This window comes from Phyllostomus discolor, chromosome 1, assembly GCF_004126475.2.
Source record: "Phyllostomus discolor isolate MPI-MPIP mPhyDis1 chromosome 1, mPhyDis1.pri.v3, whole genome shotgun sequence".
NCBI classification, from domain to species: Eukaryota; Metazoa; Chordata; class Mammalia; order Chiroptera; family Phyllostomidae; genus Phyllostomus; species Phyllostomus discolor.
This window is the reverse complement of record NC_040903.2, coordinates 177,552,885-177,572,628: the sequence shown is the minus strand read 5'-3', so window position 1 is coordinate 177,572,628 and position 19,744 is coordinate 177,552,885.

The window sequence follows — 19,744 nt, the reverse complement described above, 5'->3', positions numbered from 1 at the left end:
AAAGGGGAAAGGAGGGAGAAAGAGAGGGAGTGATACATCAATATGTGGTTGCCTCTTGAGGCACACCCCATCATGTGGCACCTACCTTGCTCTGCTCCACACAACAAATGGCTCTAGGACTGAATCTTTTGGGAAGGGAATGGAAGGGAAGAAGAAAAGGAAAGAAGAAGGGGTGTGGAACTATTATCATTCCTTTAAATTTTAGTTACTCTAAATGGTATGTCATGGTATTTCATTATGTTTGTAATTTGGATATTTCTAATGATTAATGGTATAGAGCTTCTTCCTGTGCTTATTGGCCATTTGTGCATCTTTTGTCAAGTATCTATTTAAGGTTTTTGCCCACTTATAAAGTCATTTTTCTTTCCCTCATTGACTTGTGGTCTTCATATATTCTGGATCCAAGTCCTTTACATATGTATGTATTGAAAAACATATCCAACCACTCTGTGGCTTGCCTCTTTATTTTCATAATGGTATTGATGGTCAGAAATTTTTACTTTTTATGAAGTCCAGTTTATGAGTTTTAATTTTATGGCCAGTGTTTTTTGTGTCCCATCTGAAATATTTGCCTATCCCAAATTCATGAAAATATTCTCCTGTGTTTTCTTTTAAAAACTTTAAAGGTTTAGATTTTATGTTTAAGTCTCTGATCCATCTCAGATTAATTTTTGTGTACACTGTGAGACAAAGGCCAAAATTGTTTCTTCCATACAAATACCCAGTTGTGATTTTCATTCCCTGATGAATGACCTTGGATCTTTTGTCAAAAAGCAATCATCATATATGTGTGGGTTTATTTCTGTACTTTCTGTTCTGTTCCACTGATCTGTAGACCACCCCCATTGCACTTTATTACTGTGGTATCCTCTGCTTTTATTCTTTTTCAATGTCATTTTGCTAGGTTCTTTGGGTTTTCATATAAATTTTATTTTTAAGTATAGTTTATTCATTATGCTATTACAGTTGTCCCATTCTTTTTTCTCCCCTTAATGCCCCTCTGCCCTGTACCCCCATATCCTCCAGCTTCCCCTGCCCTTAGTTCTTGTCCATGGGTCATATATATATATTCTTTGGCTTCTCCATTTCCTATGCTATTCTTATAATCTCCCTATTTTGTATCTACCATTTATGTTTATTTCCTGTATTTTTTTTTTTTTTGCCCCTTCTCCCCCTTCCCACTGATCTCCCTCCAGGTGATCTCCATTTCTGTGATTCTGTTCTTGTTCTAGTTGTTTGCTTAGTTTGTATTTATAGATTCAGTTATTGACAGTTTTCAGTTTGTTGTCATTTTACTGTTCATATTTTTTATCTTCTTTTTCTTAGATAAGTCCCTTTAAAACTTCATCTAATAAGGGCTCGGTGATGATGAACTCCTTTACCTGCCCTTCCCTAAATGAAAGTCTTGCTGGATAGAGTAATCTTGGATGTAGGCCCTTGACTTTCATGACTTTGAATACTGATTGCCAGCCCCTTCTTGCCTATAAGGTTTCTTTTGAGAAATCAGCTGACAGTCTAAAGGAATGCTGTTGTAGGTAACGCTCTTCTTTTCTCCTGCTGGTTTTAAGATTCTCTCATTACCTTTAATTTTTGGAAATTTTATTATGATATGTCTTGGTGTGTTCCTCCTTTGGACTCTCTTGGCTTCCTGGAGTTCCTGAAAGTCTATTTCCTTTGCCAGATTAAGGAAGTTCTCCTTCATTATTTTTTCAAATAAGTGCTCTTATTCTTTTGGCACCCCTGTAATTTGGATGTTGGAACATTTAAAGTTGTACTGGAGGTTCCTAAGCCTCTCCTCACTTTTTTGTATTCTTATTTCTTCATTCTGTTCTGTTTGAATGTTTACTTCTTTCTTCTGCTCCAATTAATGATTTGAGTCCCGGTTTCCTTCCCATCACTGTTGGTTCCCTGTATATTTTTCTTTATTTCACTTCACATAGCCTTCACTTCTTCTTCTGTTTTGCTACCATACTTGACCATTTCTGTGAGTATCCTGATTACCAGTGTTTTGAACTCTGCATCTGATAGGTTGGCTATCTCCTTGTCACTTACCCCTATTTTTCAGACCATAAGGCACACCTAGATTTTAGAGGAAAATAGGAAAAAAAAATTTGAAGCAAAAAATGTGGTAAAATATTTAATAACATAATTAACATAATATTTCACCAATGTAAATGTAAGCAGAACTCAACAGCAGCATTAACAACCATTATTCCTCCCAAATTTGGGGGGTAGAAATGCATCTTATAGTCCAAAAAATATGGTGGTTCTTTTTCTGGAGTTTTGATCTGTTCTTTCATTTGGGCCATATTTCTTTATCTCAGCACACCTGTTATGTTGTAAGGGGTGGAGCCTTAGGTATTCTCCAGGGAGGGACAACCCACTTTGCTGCATTGTGGCACTGCATGTGGGGGAGGGGCCAGAGAGGGAACAATGCCACCTGCTTGGCTCTTGCCTTACTTTCAAGAGACTGGCAGTTTTTCCTGCACCACAACTCCCACAGGTTTTCACAGTCAGAGGTTCTGAGGCTTTATTTTCCCTGTGCTGGAACCCTGGGTGGCACAGTCTGTCTCATTGCCCAGTTGTTCCTCCCAGTTTATCCTCATGTGAATGTGGGACCGAGTCCACCAGTTGCTGCCTTTCCGTGTGTCCTCTCTGCCCCGGCTGCCCATCTCCACCCCTCCTGCCAGTCCGGATGAATGTTTCTCCTTGAATTCTTTGGTTGTTAGACTTCCATACAGTTCAATTTTCTAGAAGTTCTGGTTGTCTTTTTGTGTTTAAATTGGTTGTTTCCTTCTCTTGGTTGTGTGAGGAGGCGAAGTGTATCTACCTAGACCTCCATCTTGACCAGAACTGCTCAGGTTTTCACATAAATTTTAGAATCAACTTATTGATTAGCTTAAAAAATGTTGCTTGGGATTTTGATTAGCATTATGTTAAATCTATAGTTCACAATAGGAAAAATTGCCACCTCAATAATGTCAAGTTCTCTCTTCCATAAGTCCTGTGAACATTATATATACCCATCCATTTAGGCTGCTAAATTTTATCACAATGATTTATAGTTGACAGAATAAATTTCTTATAGATCTTTTATCAAATTTATTTCCAAATATTATTTTTGAATACCATTATAAATGGTATTTTTAAAAGTTAATTTTTTAATTGTTTGTTCACAACATACACGTACACAGTTGATTTTTCTGTATTGAACTTGCATCATTCAATGTTCTTAAATTCACATGTCATCTTAGTATTTTTTCAAAGACAACATTTTTTCAATGCAATCATGTTTTTTGTAGTAAAGACAGTTTACTTCAATCTTTTTCAACCTGTATGCTTACTTCTTTCTCTTGCTTTCTAATACTAGGACTAGGACTTCTAATACAGTGTCAAACAGAAGTGGTAGTATTAAAGATCTTTGCCTTTACCTGATTTTAGGGCAATATTTTTCAATATTTTACCATAACTATATAACATTTGCTGTGAAATTTCCTTAGATGCCCTTTTTCAGATTGAGAAAGTTCCCTGACATCCTACCTTTGAGATGTTCTAATTTTGAACTGATGTCCACATTTATCAATGCTTTTTCTGAATCTACTGAGAGAATGATATGGGTTTTCAAGTTTACTTCATTATTGTGGCAAATTTCATTTCAGTACTTGATTTCTGTTAAACTGCCCTTACTACCCTGGAATATATCTCATTTGCTAAATTTTGTTTAGGATTATTATGCCTGTTTATGAAAGATGTTGGTATATAATTTTCCTTTTTTTGTAATATCCTTGTCACATTTTATATCCAGGTTATACTGACTTTATGTCCTCTGTTTACTGAAATAATTTGTGTAAAATTAGTATTTTTTTCATTAAATATCTGGTGGGGAATTCTAGTGAATTCTAATGAAGCCATCTGTGCTTAGAGTTTACATTATGGAATGGTTTGTTATAAGAGTTCAATTTGTTTAATAGACATAAGATTATTCAGATTTTCTGTTTCTTCTTGGTTATATTTGATACATTGTATGTTTCAAGGAATTTGTCCATTCATCTAAATGTTCATATTTGTTGACATAAAGTTATTCATAATGTCTCATTCTTGATATTGGTATTTTGTGTTTTCTCAGTTTTCTTATTCAATTTTGCTAGGGTTTTCCCAATTTTATTAGTTTCATTAAACAATATTTGGCTATGTGAATATATTCCACTGTGTGTGTATTCTATTTTATTGATTTCTGCTTGTATTTTTATTATTTCCTTCCTTCTGCATCCTTTGGATTTTCTTTGAGGTTCTTTTTCCAACTTCTCACATTACAAGCTTAGATCATTGGCTTACAACCATTCTTCTAAATATACATTTAGATCTATACATTTATTTCTGAATACTGCTTTAGCTGCAACTCACAAGTTTTGGTAGGTTGCATTTTCATTTTAGTCAGCTCAGAATATTTTATAATTTCTATTACACTTACTTCTTTGACCCATGGATTTTTTTTTTTTAAGATTTTATTTATTTATTTTCAGAGAGGGAAGGGAGAGAGATAGAGAGAGAGAGAGAGAAACATCAATGTGCAGTTGCTGGGGATTATAGCCTGCAACCCAGGCATGTACCCTGGCTGCATGGATTATTTTTGAAGTGTGTTCCTTAATTTCTAAATACTTTGAGATTTTTAAGTTATAGTTCTGGGAGTGAGTACTAGTTTAATTCTGGTGGTAAGAAATAATACACTATATAATTTTTTACTTCAAATTTGTAGAAATTTGCTTTATGGGCTAAAACATGTTTTGATAAATGATACATATGCACTAGAAAATAATATATTTTCTATACTTTAGGGTGGAGTATCCTATGAATACTAATTACAATTGGTGGGTAGTGTTATTTAGATATTTTATATTTGAATTTTTTGTTTTATACATTACTGGGAAAGCTGTGTTGAATTCTTCAAATATGATTGGATTTATCAATTCTTTTATTATGTAAACTGCTGCTTTATGCATTTTAGAGATGTGTTCTTATGTGTATATTAATTTAGCATTGTTGTTGCTTTTTGTTGAATTAACTGCTTTACCAATATGAAATTTCACTCTTTATTTCAAGTAGTAGCTTCTTGCCCTAAAGTTTACCTTTTTTTTTTTTGTATTAACATAATGAAATTTGCTTTCTTTGATTAGGTGTTTAAATGACATATTTGATCCATCCTTTCTACCAAATTTGTTTTTGTTTTCATATTTGGGTGTATTTTGGTGTGTCTTTTGTAAGCAGCATTTAATTGGATCTTTTTAAAAATCTAACAATCTGTCTTTTTTTTTTTACAAGAGAACAAATCCACCTGTATTTATTTACTTTTCAATGAGTTGAAATCCTTGAGGGATACAGCATTACATGATTCTGTGTCCACTGGTTCTAGCAGGAGCGTTGGTTTGGAATCTGGCCGGAGCCACACCACTGCTTCTGTGAGCCTCAGTTCCCTTTCCCCAGGTGACGCTGCTTTTGTTGGGTCTGCCACCGGGAGTCACTGTGGTGTTCTTTGTTTTATGCACTTAAGCACATCTCTTGCCTGCCTAGACAGAATTCAGTTTCTTCTGGAGTATAAATACCTTCCCTTTTAAGAAGAGCTGTGTGTTCCCTGTGGTTCCAGAGACCCCATTTATAGCCAGCAGAAATGGCTTTGAACCACAGCCTATCAGATGTATTTGTCATTTTAGAAGTCCTGTTCCCAGTAGCCCTCCACAGCCTCCAAGACGGTGGAAAGAGACGATCTGTGTCTTTAAATTGGGAGTTTTGTTCCTTTATTCACTTTGTTCTTTTGTTCACTCTGATTGTAAAATAATTAAGTTGCAATTAAGTCTACTACCTTGCTGTTTGTTTTGTTTTTTCTATTTGTTATTTTCTTCTTCCTTTCATGCCTTGTTCCTATTAGTCAAGGATTTTAATATTCCATTCTATCTTTCTGTTTTCCTGTTACTATCAGTCTTTTAGTAGTTAATCCTAGAGTTTAAAATATGTATTCTTGACTTATTATAGTACCTGTTATTGTCACAGATAATATGAGCATCTTACAACAGTTTGTCTCCATTTACCCCACACACACCTTTATTGATTTTATATATTTTATTGCTTCCCTGTGGATAGACCACACAAATATTTGTTATGATTGTTATTTCAATAGTCAAGAGTTTCTTATGTTTACTCAGTATGGTGATATGAGATCATTTACCTTCAACCTGAATAAAGTCCTTTAGGATTTATTATCACATTACACTGCTAGGGATGCAATTTTGCAGCTTATTTGTCTGAGAACATTTTTTAAAACTTTCTTTTCTTTTTCTCAGGGGAGGGTATGGAAATCTAGGTTGGCAGGGTTTTCTTTTTTTCCTTTCAGCTGTTTAAAGATGCTATTCTATTGTCTTGCAACTTCCATACATTTTTGTTATGATATCAACTATTATCTTTATTGTTGTTTTCTCAGGAGATATGGTGTCCTTTCTTTTACCTGCTTTAAAGATTTCCTTTTTTTATCTCGAATTTTCAGAAGTATGACTGTGGTGTACTTAGGAGTTTTTTTTTTTTATCCTGCTTGGTGTTTGTGAAGATTTTTGAATCTGTGAGCTTTATCATTTGTTAGGTAGGCAAAGTCTCAGTCATCAGTCTTTAAATATTGCTGATGCGTGTCTCTCTCAACTCTCTTTCTGGGACTCAAATTAACTGTATACTGACTTTTTTGCCTATGCCGCATATCTCTCTCATACTTTGTTCTTTTTCATTACTTTTTCCTCCTGTGGTCAGTTTAAATATTTTCTGTGATTAACTTTGAGTCTAGACTGGTGCTGTAACCATTCAAACAGTTCTTAAATTCAGATATTTCATCTTACACTTCTAGAATGTCTGTTTGATTCCTATTCATAGATTCAAATTCTCTGCTGAAGTGCTCTGTGTTTTCATCCATTTTGTTCACCTTTCCCTCCAATTTCTTTAACATACTAATGGTAGTTATTTTGAAATTTTTATCAGGTAACTCTAATGTCTTAACCATCTCTAGGTCTGCTTCTTTTACTGTTTTACCTCATGACCATTTGGTTGTTGGTTTTTGTTTCTTTGTTTGGGGTTTTTTTTTTAATCTTTATGGGCACTTTATTCAGATGGCTGGCAATCTGAGAAGATGGCGGGTTCATACCCCAACAGACCATCTTGGTGGTTGTTTTTTCTTTGCATGTCCAGTGAGGGTGTTTTTGTGTGTTTTGTTTTTCTGCTGGTTAATATAGTTTTTTGTTTTGTTCTGTTTGTCTGCTTCTTTTACTATTCATATTATGATGTTTTGATTGTTTTTTTTTTCTTTGCATAGCCAGTGGGTTTTTATTTTGTTTTTCTACTGGTTAATACAGTGATTATTACATTTACAGTTCTAGATTATATTGCCTTCCTCCGAGTGTTGAATCTTGTTCAGACAGCAAGTGTCTATTTAAGTTTAGTCCTTACTTCTGTTGTGTAACATGGCTAGTTTGTGGTCTTTAATGCTAGGATGTGGATTTTCTGGGGTATCCATTAAGTGCCTAGATATTCACGAAGGTTTATACATTTTAAATTAGGTTGGGCCTAATCTCTCATGTCTTTCCATTTTTGTGCAAACCCTGAAATTTCTGTTCAGCTTCCTGCCTCCCAGCCACTGTTCTCTGCTGGGTCTCCCAAAGTCCTGCCCTTTTCATACACATCTTAACAGTGGGCCAAGTACCTAAGGGAAATTGTTATGCAGTTTTAGAAGGCTCATTCTCTGAAGCTCTCTCATTTAAGGAACTCTGGCCTTTAAACCCAGCTATGTTAGTGGCCCTGAGCTCCAATCCCTGTTTCCTCTGCCCATAGACACTGCTGTCCTCTGCTTGGGCTCCATATGCCTGTGCTGGGATGAATGTCGGGCTGGCCTCATGTGCTTCCCTTTCCTGAAGGGTGGTAATCTTGCCTTGGGTGCTGTCCAGTGCCCGCCATTGCGCTTTACACAATTTTATTGTTGTTAACAGCAGAAGGTGAGTCCAATGTCAGGTACTCAATAGTAAATAGAGCTGAAAGTCAATGATTCACATTTTAAAAGGGATGAATTTAAGGAATCATAGTTTTTCTCATTTCAAGCTATAGTGCCAGTCTACGCATAAAGAGCCTCTTACCACATTCTCCCATTCAAATTCAAATCCAAAATTTAAATTCCTGTATTTTTACAGGATTCTGTCTTTTATGTTCATATCTCTGTAAAAGTTAATAGCTTAATAAACTATACTTATCCTAATCTTAGTTAAATTTTCTATTCATATAATTGGAGTAAAGCTAAAACATTTGTATATTGATTTTATTTCATAAACCATTACAGAAAAACATGTTAGATTTACTAGGTCAAATGTAGAAAGTGAAGGACAAGTGCTAGATTTCCTTCAGTTGTTAAATAAGAGTAAAATAGATGAGCTTTGCCATATCACTTTTCTTTCACTTTCAAAAACTGTTTCAGTTTTATTGAGATATAACTGACATATAACATTAGCTTTAGGTGTACAATATGATGATTTGATATATGTACACATTGCAAAATGATTACCGTAACTTTAGTTAACATCCATCACCTCGAGAGTTACAAGTTCTTTTTTCTAGTGGTGAGAAATTACTCTCTTAGCAACTTTCAAATATACAGTACATTATTGTTAACTCTAGTCACCACACTGCACATTACATCCCCAGAACTCACATCTCACAACTATAAGTTCGTATCTTTTGGCCACCATCACCCAATTTGCCCCCTACCTACCCCCTGCCTCTGGCAACCACCAATCTGGTCTCTATATTTATGAGGTGTTTTTTTCCTAAGATTCCACATATAAGAAATCATACAGTGTTTGCATTTCTCTGTCTGACTTATTTCACTTACCATAATGCCATCGAGGTCCAGCCATGCTGTTGCAAATGCCAGTACTTCCTTTTTTATCATAGCTGAGATATAGATAGACACAGATATCCCACATGCTCCTTACCCATTCATCCATCAATGGACGCTTAGGTTATCTCTATCTCTTGGCTAATATAAAAAAGGCTGCAATGCACATGGAGATGCAGATAGCTTTTCAATATAGCAACTTCATTTCCTTCAGACAGAAACCCAAAAGTGGAGTTTCTGGATCATATGGTGGTTCTATTTTTAATTTTTTGAGGAACCACCATACTGTTTTCCACAGAGGCTGTACCAATTTACATTCCCACCAACTGTGCACAAGGGTTCTTTCTCTTCACATCCTCACCAGCACTTATGTCTTGTCTTTTTTATGATAACCATTCTAGCAGGTGTGAGATAATATCTCATTGTGGTTTTGATTTGTAATTCCCTGATTACCAGTGATGTTGAGCACTTTTTCATGTACCTGTTGGCCACTTGTATGTCTTCTTTAAAAGGTGTCCATTCATTTCCTCTGCCCATTTTTAAACTGGATTTTTTGGTTGTTGAATTACAAGTTCTTTATATGTTTTGGATATTAGCCCTTATTAGATATGATTTGCAAGTATTTTCTCCCATTCCGTGGGCTGCTCTTGCATTTTGTTGACAGCTGCCTTTGCTGTGCAGAAGCTTTTTGTCTTGATGTAGCCCGACTTGTTGACTTTGTGCTTTTATTGCCTTGGCTTTGGGTGTCAGATCCAAAAAATAATGGCCAAAACCAATGTCAAGGAGTTTACCCCGTATCTTTTCTCCTGGAAATTTTATGGTTTTGGGTCTTTGAGCTTTGTCATGTTATTCCTTCTTGCTTTTTGCTGAATATAAAGCCCCCCAAAATAAAAAACTGTATACCTTCACTAAAATTGGAGTAGACAAAAGATTAGAGTTAGGGAGCTCTATAATTCCCACCTCTCCCACAAATTGCCTTTTAAGACAATTCAATCCTTGGGTAGGAGCCTAAAATAAAATGTTTGTAGTAGAAAAACTTCTGTGTTATGGTCATAGAAATAAGAATTTGTTTCCCTCACATTGGAAAGAATAAAGAAGTTACTTAGTAATCCCTATTTCCCCAATATCCTGTTGCTACTTACTTGACATTAAAGATTATACTAATTTAAATGTTTCAAAGGGACTTCCACTAGGTTCAAAGCATTTATTTAGTCATGAAATATATATTGAATATTTAATGTTCAAATAACACAGGGGGTAACAAAAATGTCAAACACTATTCTTATCTCCAAGGATTTTTTTGTGCAGGGGGCGGGGGTGGGTAACTAAACATAGTACAGGGGAACAGCCTTATTACTACCCTTAATAGTGTTAAGAAATTCAAGAAGAGAAAGGATCTTTGGGTGGTTTAAAAAGGTTTCAAGAAGGCAGGTGCATCAAATTTGGTCTCAAATTTTGGGTATAATTTTGATTGGTGAGAAAAAAAGGAAAGGGTGTATAAACTGGGAGAATCACATAGTCAAAAGCAGAAGAACAGGAACAGCAGAAGGTCCAATTTATGTGGAAATTAGAAATCAGATGGGAAGGTAATGCACAGTCTCTTTACTGGGAATTTAAACCCATGGTTGGGGGAGGGAGGGAGGCCACCGGGAGCCAGAGAAGCTGTTGTTGGTGGGAGGGGCACTGTGACTGGAGCTTAGACCCGTTCATTTGGCCATAAGAGAACATCAGGGCCAGTGCTGATCCATGGAAGAGTTTCCAACTACCTGAGTAGGAAATCTCGAATAATGCAGTGGGTTTGCATAAAATTAAATTCACTTAACGTTAAAGGACTCTCATATATTCCAAAGTTGAGTTCTCCCTACATTACTGTTTTTAAAAATAGTCTATAGCACAAGAAAGCATTATGCTAAGTGAAATAAGCCAGGCGGTGAAAGAGAAATGCCATATGATCTCACCTATAAGTGGAACCTTATCAACAAAACAAACAAGCAAGCAAAATACAACTAGAGGCATTGAAATAAAGAACAAACTTACAGTGACCAGAGAGGAGGAAGGAGAGGGATAATAGGAGATAATTGGGGGGGGGGGGCATCAAGGAACATGTATAAAGGGGGTAGGTTCAAGGGTGGAAGGTAGGGATTGGTGGGGCGGGGGGGGCATGGTGGGGTGAAAATGGAGACAACTGTATGACAATAAAGAAGAAAAATAGTCTATAGAAAAGTAAATCATAAATGCCCATGTTCATTGCAACATTATTTACAATAGTCAAGACATGGAAACAATCTAAGTATCCATTGATGGATAGATGCATAATGCAAATGTTTTATTTATATATTTATCTTTAACATATATATTACATAAAGAAGTTTTTAAAAAAATGTTTTTATTTGAGCCCCAGCTGGTGTAGTTCAGTGGATTGTGCATGGGCTGTGAACCAGTGTTGCCAGTTCAATTTCCAGTCAGGGTACATGCCTGGGTTAAGGGCCAGGTCCTTGGTGGGGGGCATGCAGGAGGCAATCAAACATTGATGTTTCTCTCCCTTTGTACTTCCTTTCCTCTCTTTCTAAAAATAAATAAATAAGAAATGTTTTAAAATGTTTTTATCTTGCAAAATTAAAAGTTGGTGATCCTAGCCCTGGCTGGCATAGCTCAGTGGATTGAGCGTGGGCTGCGAACCAAAGTATCGCAGGTTCAATTCCCAGCCAGGGCACATACCTGGGTTGCAGGCCATGACCCCCAGCAACCGCACATTGATGTTTCTTTCTCTCTCTCTTTCTCCCTCCCTTCCCTCTCTAAATAAATAAATAAAATCTTTAAAAAAGTTGGTGATCCTATATTGGTCTTTAAAATACTTTTTAAAAAATGTTGGTTGTTTTTTTTTTTTTACTGTCACCTAAGGACATTTTTTTTTCATTGCTTTTTAGAGAGAGAGGGAGGAGGGAGGTGCAGAAACATCAATGTGATTGGTTGCCTTCTCATGTGTGTCCTGATTGGGGATCAAAGAGGCAACCTGGGCAAGTGCCCTGACTGTGAATCAAACCCACAACCTTTTCATCTACAGGATGACTCTCCAACCAACTGAGCCACACTGGCCAGAGCTTTTTTTTTTGAAATGTTATTGGTGAGAAAAACAAGCACATGGGGTCAATCGACCTGAGGGAAATTGGAGGTTATGTGAGTACTCTTGGGCGTAGTAGAGAAAGTGGACTGAAAGGAGGAAAGTTATTTGGGAAATAAAACTTAGAAGATGAGGCAACCACTTGGCCATGTGAGTCAAAGGAAAGCAATTCCAAGGGCACCACTGGTGAAAACAGGAGAGTGAGGCACATGATGGCATTTTGGTAGAGGCAAAGTGGGCAGAGGCCGACAGGGAGGATTATGTTAGTTTTGGAAATGTTCTGTGGATGTTTCTGTAGGAAATGTCTCATGGACAATTGAAATGTCAGTCTGGAGCTTGGAAGGATCATTTATTGATAAACAAGAGACATTTATTTTATAGCTATTATGAGTCAAGCACTAAATTGGGAAAAAAAGATATTTGAGTGTCACTTACATAGACTTTCTTACAATTCTGTTCTTCATTAGGTTCTTGTTACCTAATATAACTCTTTTATCTGTTTTATGATGCTTCTGAGAGCCTATAGGTCAAAGATATATTGCAAATATAGTATTTGAAATTTACAATTGATCTACATAATCATAAATGAATACAAAACTAAGACTGATTTTTAAAAAATGTTATTAGTCTTAGTTAGCACAGGCTGCAGTAAGTCTCCAGCATGTAATGGTGCACAGTGCCATAAAGTTTCTGTCTTGGTCACAGCTCATCTCTTGATGAGCAAGTGAATAGGCTGCTAGATGGCTCTCTGTAGAGACCCAGGCTGAGGGAGGTTCCAACCTCATGAACAACATGTGGTTTCCAAGGTCACTCCAGCTCAGTTAGCATGCACTGGAGATTTCAGGCCTCAACGTGATAAACATCACTTCTACTCTCCCTCAGCTGTCTAGCACTCAGTCCGATGCACCCAATCTAACTACAAGGGCAACCGGGAGTCACAGTCAAGCTTTGTGTCCAGGAAGAAGAAATAGATTTTATTTAATAATTAGCAGCCTGCCACTATTTGCATTGAATCATCTGCAAAGTTAAATTCTAATATATAAAACACTTGGTCATAAAGAGCATTTTGTGTTTCTTTTTTAAGATTTTATTTATTTTTAGAAAGGGGAAGGGAGGGAGAAAGGGAGGGAGAGAAACATCAGTGTGTCGTTGCTTCTTGCACACCCCCTACTGGTACCTGGCCCACAACCCAGGCATGTACCCTGACTGGGAATCAAACCAGTGACCCTTTAATTTGCAGTCCAGTGCTCAATCCACTGAGCCACACCAATTAGGGTACAATTTGTGTTTCAATGAGCAGAATCTTTAGCACTGTGCCTCTCTGGAGAGAAGTCATTATCATTTAGAAGGAACTTTTATTCATGTAACAGTTAAATCATACATTAACAACTATAAAAATTAAAGTAGAAAACAGCTGAATTCCTATAACGTTGTTCCAAGTCCTTGCAAGGGTATCATCTGCTTTTCTTAGCTACAGAACAATCTAAGCTAAGTGACCTGAGCTGATGGGGGGCAGGAGGAAAGAGAACAAGATCCCAGGATTAATATGTTTTCTAAGCAGATCCTTTATGATCTTTTTCTTTGTTCCCAGGAATATGGGTCTCTTTGATGTGTTTGTGGTTTTTGTATTTCTTTCACCATCAGTATTTTTTTCCTTCAAAATTGTCCTTAAAAGTGACTGACTTCTTTTAAGAACCATTATTTAGCCTGTGACCACTTGCCTTCTTCCAATAAATTTGTACTACAAATCTCATACCCTTCAGTTTAGTATTGCACTTGAGCCTGGCCTGTGAGCAGAGTGGCAGACAGAAGCCCATCAGCAGTGATGCGTCTCTACTCAGGATCTCATAGCACTTGATATCTGGAGGTCTCTGCATTTACTCATGAAATACAACATGTAGATATTCTATCTTTAGTGTATACCTTAGGATGAAATTTCTTATCATTTTAAATCAAATAGCTCTACTGGGCATCCTTCTCAAAATCTCGAAGTCACTATCAGTTCTGCTTCATTATCACTGACATCAATAATAATATATTGTTTCTTCTGGCCTAGGATTTGGAAAAGGAAGCACTTGAAAGAAAATTAAGGGTTCCAGATAGTAGCTCTTTTAGGTTGATCCTAAATAGGTGATGCAGCCTTGTCTTAGTCTGTTTGGGCTATAGGAACAAAACAGCACAGGTTGCATGGTTTATAAATTAAAAAACCATTTATTTCTCACACTCTGGAGGCTGGAAGTCCAGGATAAGGTGCTAGCATGGTCAGGTGAAGACCCTTTCAGGTTACTGACTTCTGGCTATCTCCTTCCATCAGAGATGGCAAACACAAGGCCCGAGGGCCGAACCCGGCCCTCCACCTTGTTTTATCTGACCTGGCACCTTGTTTCTACCTGGTGGCAGTGCCAACCTCCTTGCCCCTAGTTAAGGAATAGCTACATTTATACAGTCCTAAAATTACTGGTTTTTTGGACCATAAGACACACCTAGGTTTTAGAGGAAAATAGGGAAAAAATTTTTGAAGCAAAAAATGTGGCAAAGTATTTAATAACATAAATATTTCAGCAGTGTAAATGTAAGCAGAACTCAACAACAGCATTAACAACCATTATTCCTCCCAAATTGTTGGGGGGGGGGGGTATCTTATAGTCCAAAAAATACAGTACATTCGGCCCTTTGAAGGCAGCCTCCAGACAGATGTGGCCCCATGAAAATGAGTTTTGACAGCCCTGCTTACCTACAGGAAAGGCTAGGGAGCTCTGTAGGGCCTCTTAATAAGGGCCCTAACTGCAATCATGAGGGCTCACACCTAATTGCCTCCTGTTAGGAAGAGGTCCCACCTCCGAATACCATCACTTTGAGGATTAGGATCTCAACGTACAGATTGGCAGGAGGAGGGGATAAAAACATTCAGGCCATATCAAGTCTCTTCCTGCCAAGTAATTGGGAGCAAGAAAGGAGCTAAGATGGGTAATTGGGATCATGAAAGCTTTCACAGTATTGTTTCATCAGAACATTCTGGTGGATTTGGGTTTTGGTCACCTACCACCAGAATACTTTTCAGGAGTGGGGGGACAATCCTAAAGTAGGTCGGAGGCAGTGTCACACACCCACTGTAGAAGCTAAAGGGGGCAATCTTTTCTCTCTGATAGTTGGGAAATTTGCAAATATTTCCGTTAAGTGGTTTGAATCTTGAGGGAGTGACATAAAAACCGAGGCTCCTGAGAGATCATTTGCAGCAATGGAGAGGTGCAGAGTCCATAGCTTCAAGAGATAACTTACAAGGTGTGGGGTCCTCTGCAGACTACACCTGGAGCACCATCTTGGCTGCTCCAGACTGTGCAGCTTTTCCTGTTTCCTCCTCTTTTCTTGGACCATGTTCTTTGGTCCCGTGATAGTTACAAGAAATTGCATTCTGCTTGCATTGGTCAGGGAAAGTTTCCACTGCCTGCAACCAAGAATTTTGACTAGCACGAACACATACCCCAAATCTGCTATATCTACATATTTCCACTAAAAATAACTTTTGTGTTGCAAAATTATTTATCAACTGAAAAACTTAGAAAATATTGACAAAACAAAACAAAAAACAACAACACTGCAACCCCATTACCCATAGAAAAGCTTGGTAAAAAGAAAAAAATGCTTCCTGGTGTATACTCTCCCACTTTTTTCCTGGGCACATGAATATATCCTTTCTTTCACTAGCTTTTGTAAAAAGTGCTTCCACGCTGTGATCAACATGCTTGTTATTCGCCTGCTGTTCTGCCTCATCCTGCAGCACTGCCTCTCCACATGAACATGGACACAGGCATGAGCTGGTCCAGCCTGGTGAAAAGTATCTGTCAGTTACTCAGGTTGCCTTTGAATGAATATATGTAGAAGTAATACAATTCTCATACACAGAAGGCATATAAAATGATTTTTGGTAAATTCTTGGGACAAAAAAAGCAATCCAGCAGAGCAAAGTGTGTACGAGGACTCTGCTGGGTGAGAGTCCTCAAACACCTAACACGGCTGTCTCATTTGGTCATGCACAAGTGAATGCGTAATTTTCATACTAAAGTTGCTAGGATTCAGAATTTCCAGGAAAAGTTTAGGGTATAGGTATTCTGTCCTGAGGACCTACTATTTCAATTAGAAATACATTTTAAAAAATTACTAATTTCTCAGGATGCATGAAATTGATTTCTAATTCAAGAAGAGTTGTAGTATATATTTGAAATTACATAATTACTTCTAGATATAAATGAGAACCGCTATATCAAAGTACATGATTTGAGAAGGCAATTTTACCATATACGCTTAAAATTATAAACACTATTTGCAAATAGTAAATATGTTAAAAGTTCTTAGGAAGTTTGTTCTCTATCTCATATCTTAATATACTTTAGTAACTTTTTCTTCAGAGGTAAATTTCAACCCCAGACAGATTGGAATGAACTAGTAGATTCTAAACTAATTGCATTTCTGTTTTTTCAACGAAGATTGCCTTTAGTTACTGTCTTGTACTATGACTTCACATTCCACTGCCTTTAAAACATCTTTTTTCTTTTATGGCCATATTTTAATACTAAAAATAAGAGCTTATGGCTCTGGTTTTCTTCCTGGTGAGTGGTAAACAAACTATCCTCTTATGACAACTTCTTTTACCAAATCTATTTAAGAAGTAGAATCACAGAATTTCTAGTGATTTCCAAACAAGTGCACAGGTGATAAGTCTTTGTTTTCACCTTTAAGTTGGTTCTAAGATTTTTACTATTACTTTTAAAATCGCATGTGATTTCTACCTACAAGTGCTTTTTCTCTACAACCTGCCATTAACAAGGTAACTATTCAATAATTTAAAAGTAAAACCATCTAATGCTTTATCAGGCAAACAAGTTTAACTTTTTAGATGCTGGGCCTCAACATTCCTTTGCTATTCAAATCAAAATGCAGTAGCAGTCTCACACTTATTACCATGGATTTCAAAGAATAATCTCCATTTCTAAAACCTATTTATAAAGAAAGATAAAGAGAACATAATTAAAGGTAGAGTCTTTCCATATCACTGTCTTTTGGGGTCCAGGTAGCAAAACCATTATGTAGGTAAAAAAGTATTATGGCCAGGTTCCAGTGTCCGTGACTCAAACTGAAGACAAAAAGCTGAACTGTGAATACATTAGCTTAATTTATAAAAAGGATGCTACCTAGAGGGTCTTCCATTTTTAGAGGTCAAAAGCAAATGAGCTAAAAGAGCAGCAGGATGAATGCAGGTTATTTATAAAATACTACTTTCCAACAGGTATCAAGAAGTTAAGGACACACATTGCTCAAACCTCCTAGAGCACAAGATAGGCTGCTTATTTGTTTGGGCTGGTTCTTCATGGAAAGTGTTCTGGAAGGCAGGAAGACATCTTTCAGTACTTAAGTCTATCTTTTTCCGGAGGGGATCAAACCTTTGAATTGTATCTCATTTATTACTCTTGGTGTGAATCAAATCCAGTTCCAGAGGTTACAGACTCTCCATCTTTCACAATCTCACTCCCATTGTAGAATCATCACTCACTCTATTCCCACTCCACATCAAAATTTAGCCAAGATTACTTGATAGGGAGTTTCTTTTCTTACTACATCTTCAGATGTGCAATATGCAGAGCCATTCAGAGCAGATTTACTACTATGACATGCAATGAAATGTAATTTAAGAAACAATGCAATTCACCCAATCTCCCTATTCACCCAATCTCATCCCAATTGACTATTTTTGTTGTGGTTTTCCTGAATAAAAAAAGTCCTCACACGGAAACATTTTGCCAGTATGGAAGGGGTGAAACAAAAAACAGCAGAAGCACTAAAAGGCATCAAAATCGATGAGTTCAAGCCTTGTGAAACAGCAAGGGTTTTTTGTTTTTTTGTTTTTGATGTTTGGTTAAGTACTGTGGGGCAAATGACTGAGTTCTAGCTATCTTCCTATTTTCTTTTGATAAGAAAATCAAAATGATTAAAATTTCACTTAAACTACAAATAAATCTATTTGTAAAAATGAGAGGAAATCTTTTCTTTCAAAGTATGCTAGAAAGATGGGATGTTAAGCATTCAGTTATATACATCTTTTGGACATTTCCACATCTGTAATGATTGACATCTGGCAAAGCCTTCTTTCAATTTCTAACACCAGTACAAAAGTTGTTACAAAAATATATAAAGGTAAGGTTCTTCTAAAAACAACTTACATTTAATATTTTGATTTAGTGATCAAGCCATGATTTTTTCAATCCTAATTTTAATTTGTATCTGTTCACTTTCTTTAATGGAGGTTTGGGCTCCCAAGGCATCTTCTTCAGTCTTTGCACAATTAAAGTGAGCTATCTGCTTCTGTTTAGCAGAGGTGGATGAGCAATATCCCTGCATTTGACTGGTTGGCTTTTAAGGCATTACTTCTCTGGAAAGGCACTGTCCCAAATCACATTGCTAAAGGTGTGGACTTAACTAGGATTAAATATTTAAATGGAAGGTTCTACCATCAGAGAACATAAACTTCAGGACTCCTATATATTACATATTCTACACCTCATATTGACTTAATGTGTTTATGATGGAGAGCTCTGTTTTGGAACAACTTTAAATACCATACCCAGAAAGAACAACTGGCTCTGGCAAACAGGTAATTTGGGGTCCAATATGTTTTATGAAGGGGGACCCAAACAAAAGTGGAATTATCTTCTGGAGGGCGGGCATGTCGTATGGTACAGGGTTCCCCCACTATGTGTGTTCTAGGAACCCATCTGTATCAGTGTACTAGCTGGCATTGTTGTGAGAGGCTGCTTTCAGCTTCAGTGAATTTATTTTTTTGAAGACTCTTTCAAAGTGTTTGTCCATTTCATGATGGGTGATTTATGATCGATCGCACCTGCCCACACCATGCTGTGTGTTCAGCAGTTTTTGACCAAAAAACCAGCATGACCCTGGTGCCCCACCCTCCCTATTCACCCAATCTCATCCCAATTGACTATTTTTGTTGTGGTTTTCCTGAATAAAAAAAGTCCTCACACGGAAACATTTTGCCAGTATGGAAGGGGTGAAACAAAAAACAGCAGAAGCACTAAAAGGCATCAAAATCGATGAGTTCAAAAAAGGTCTCGATAAGTGTATTGCATCAAATGGAGAGTACTTTGAAGGTGACAGAAGTTTAAACATGTAAGGATACACAATTTTTTATAAGTAAATTCTGGTACTTTGAATTCCCCCCTCATATAACAAAGCCAGTATAATTTTAAAAAGAATAAACTCCAACTACACACATTGACTTCAGTAAAATTGAGGAAAACATGTCAGCTAAGTGAAATAACTATACTATATATGCCCATATAAACTAAAACAATGACTTTACATTTTTATTCCCCATTTCCTAGCTACTCAAAGAATAAACATGATCACTTTCAAATTGCACTTATTTTATCTGAAAGAATTTATTGAGTAAAATGCTTAGTTGCAGGATTTTACTCCTGTAATCCATCGGGTTACAATATTAAAGTTACTACAACCTTTCTCCCCAGTGTAAGCATTCTGTATGTGCGTTTTATTTAGTTTCTGTCACTTTTTATTTCCTCCTAAACTTTATAAGCCTAAGAATGAAACTGTACTGGTGTTATGTAGCATTTCAAATTTGCTACATACATACTGATTTATCTCTCCCTTGAACCCACTTCCTTGAACATACATGTAGC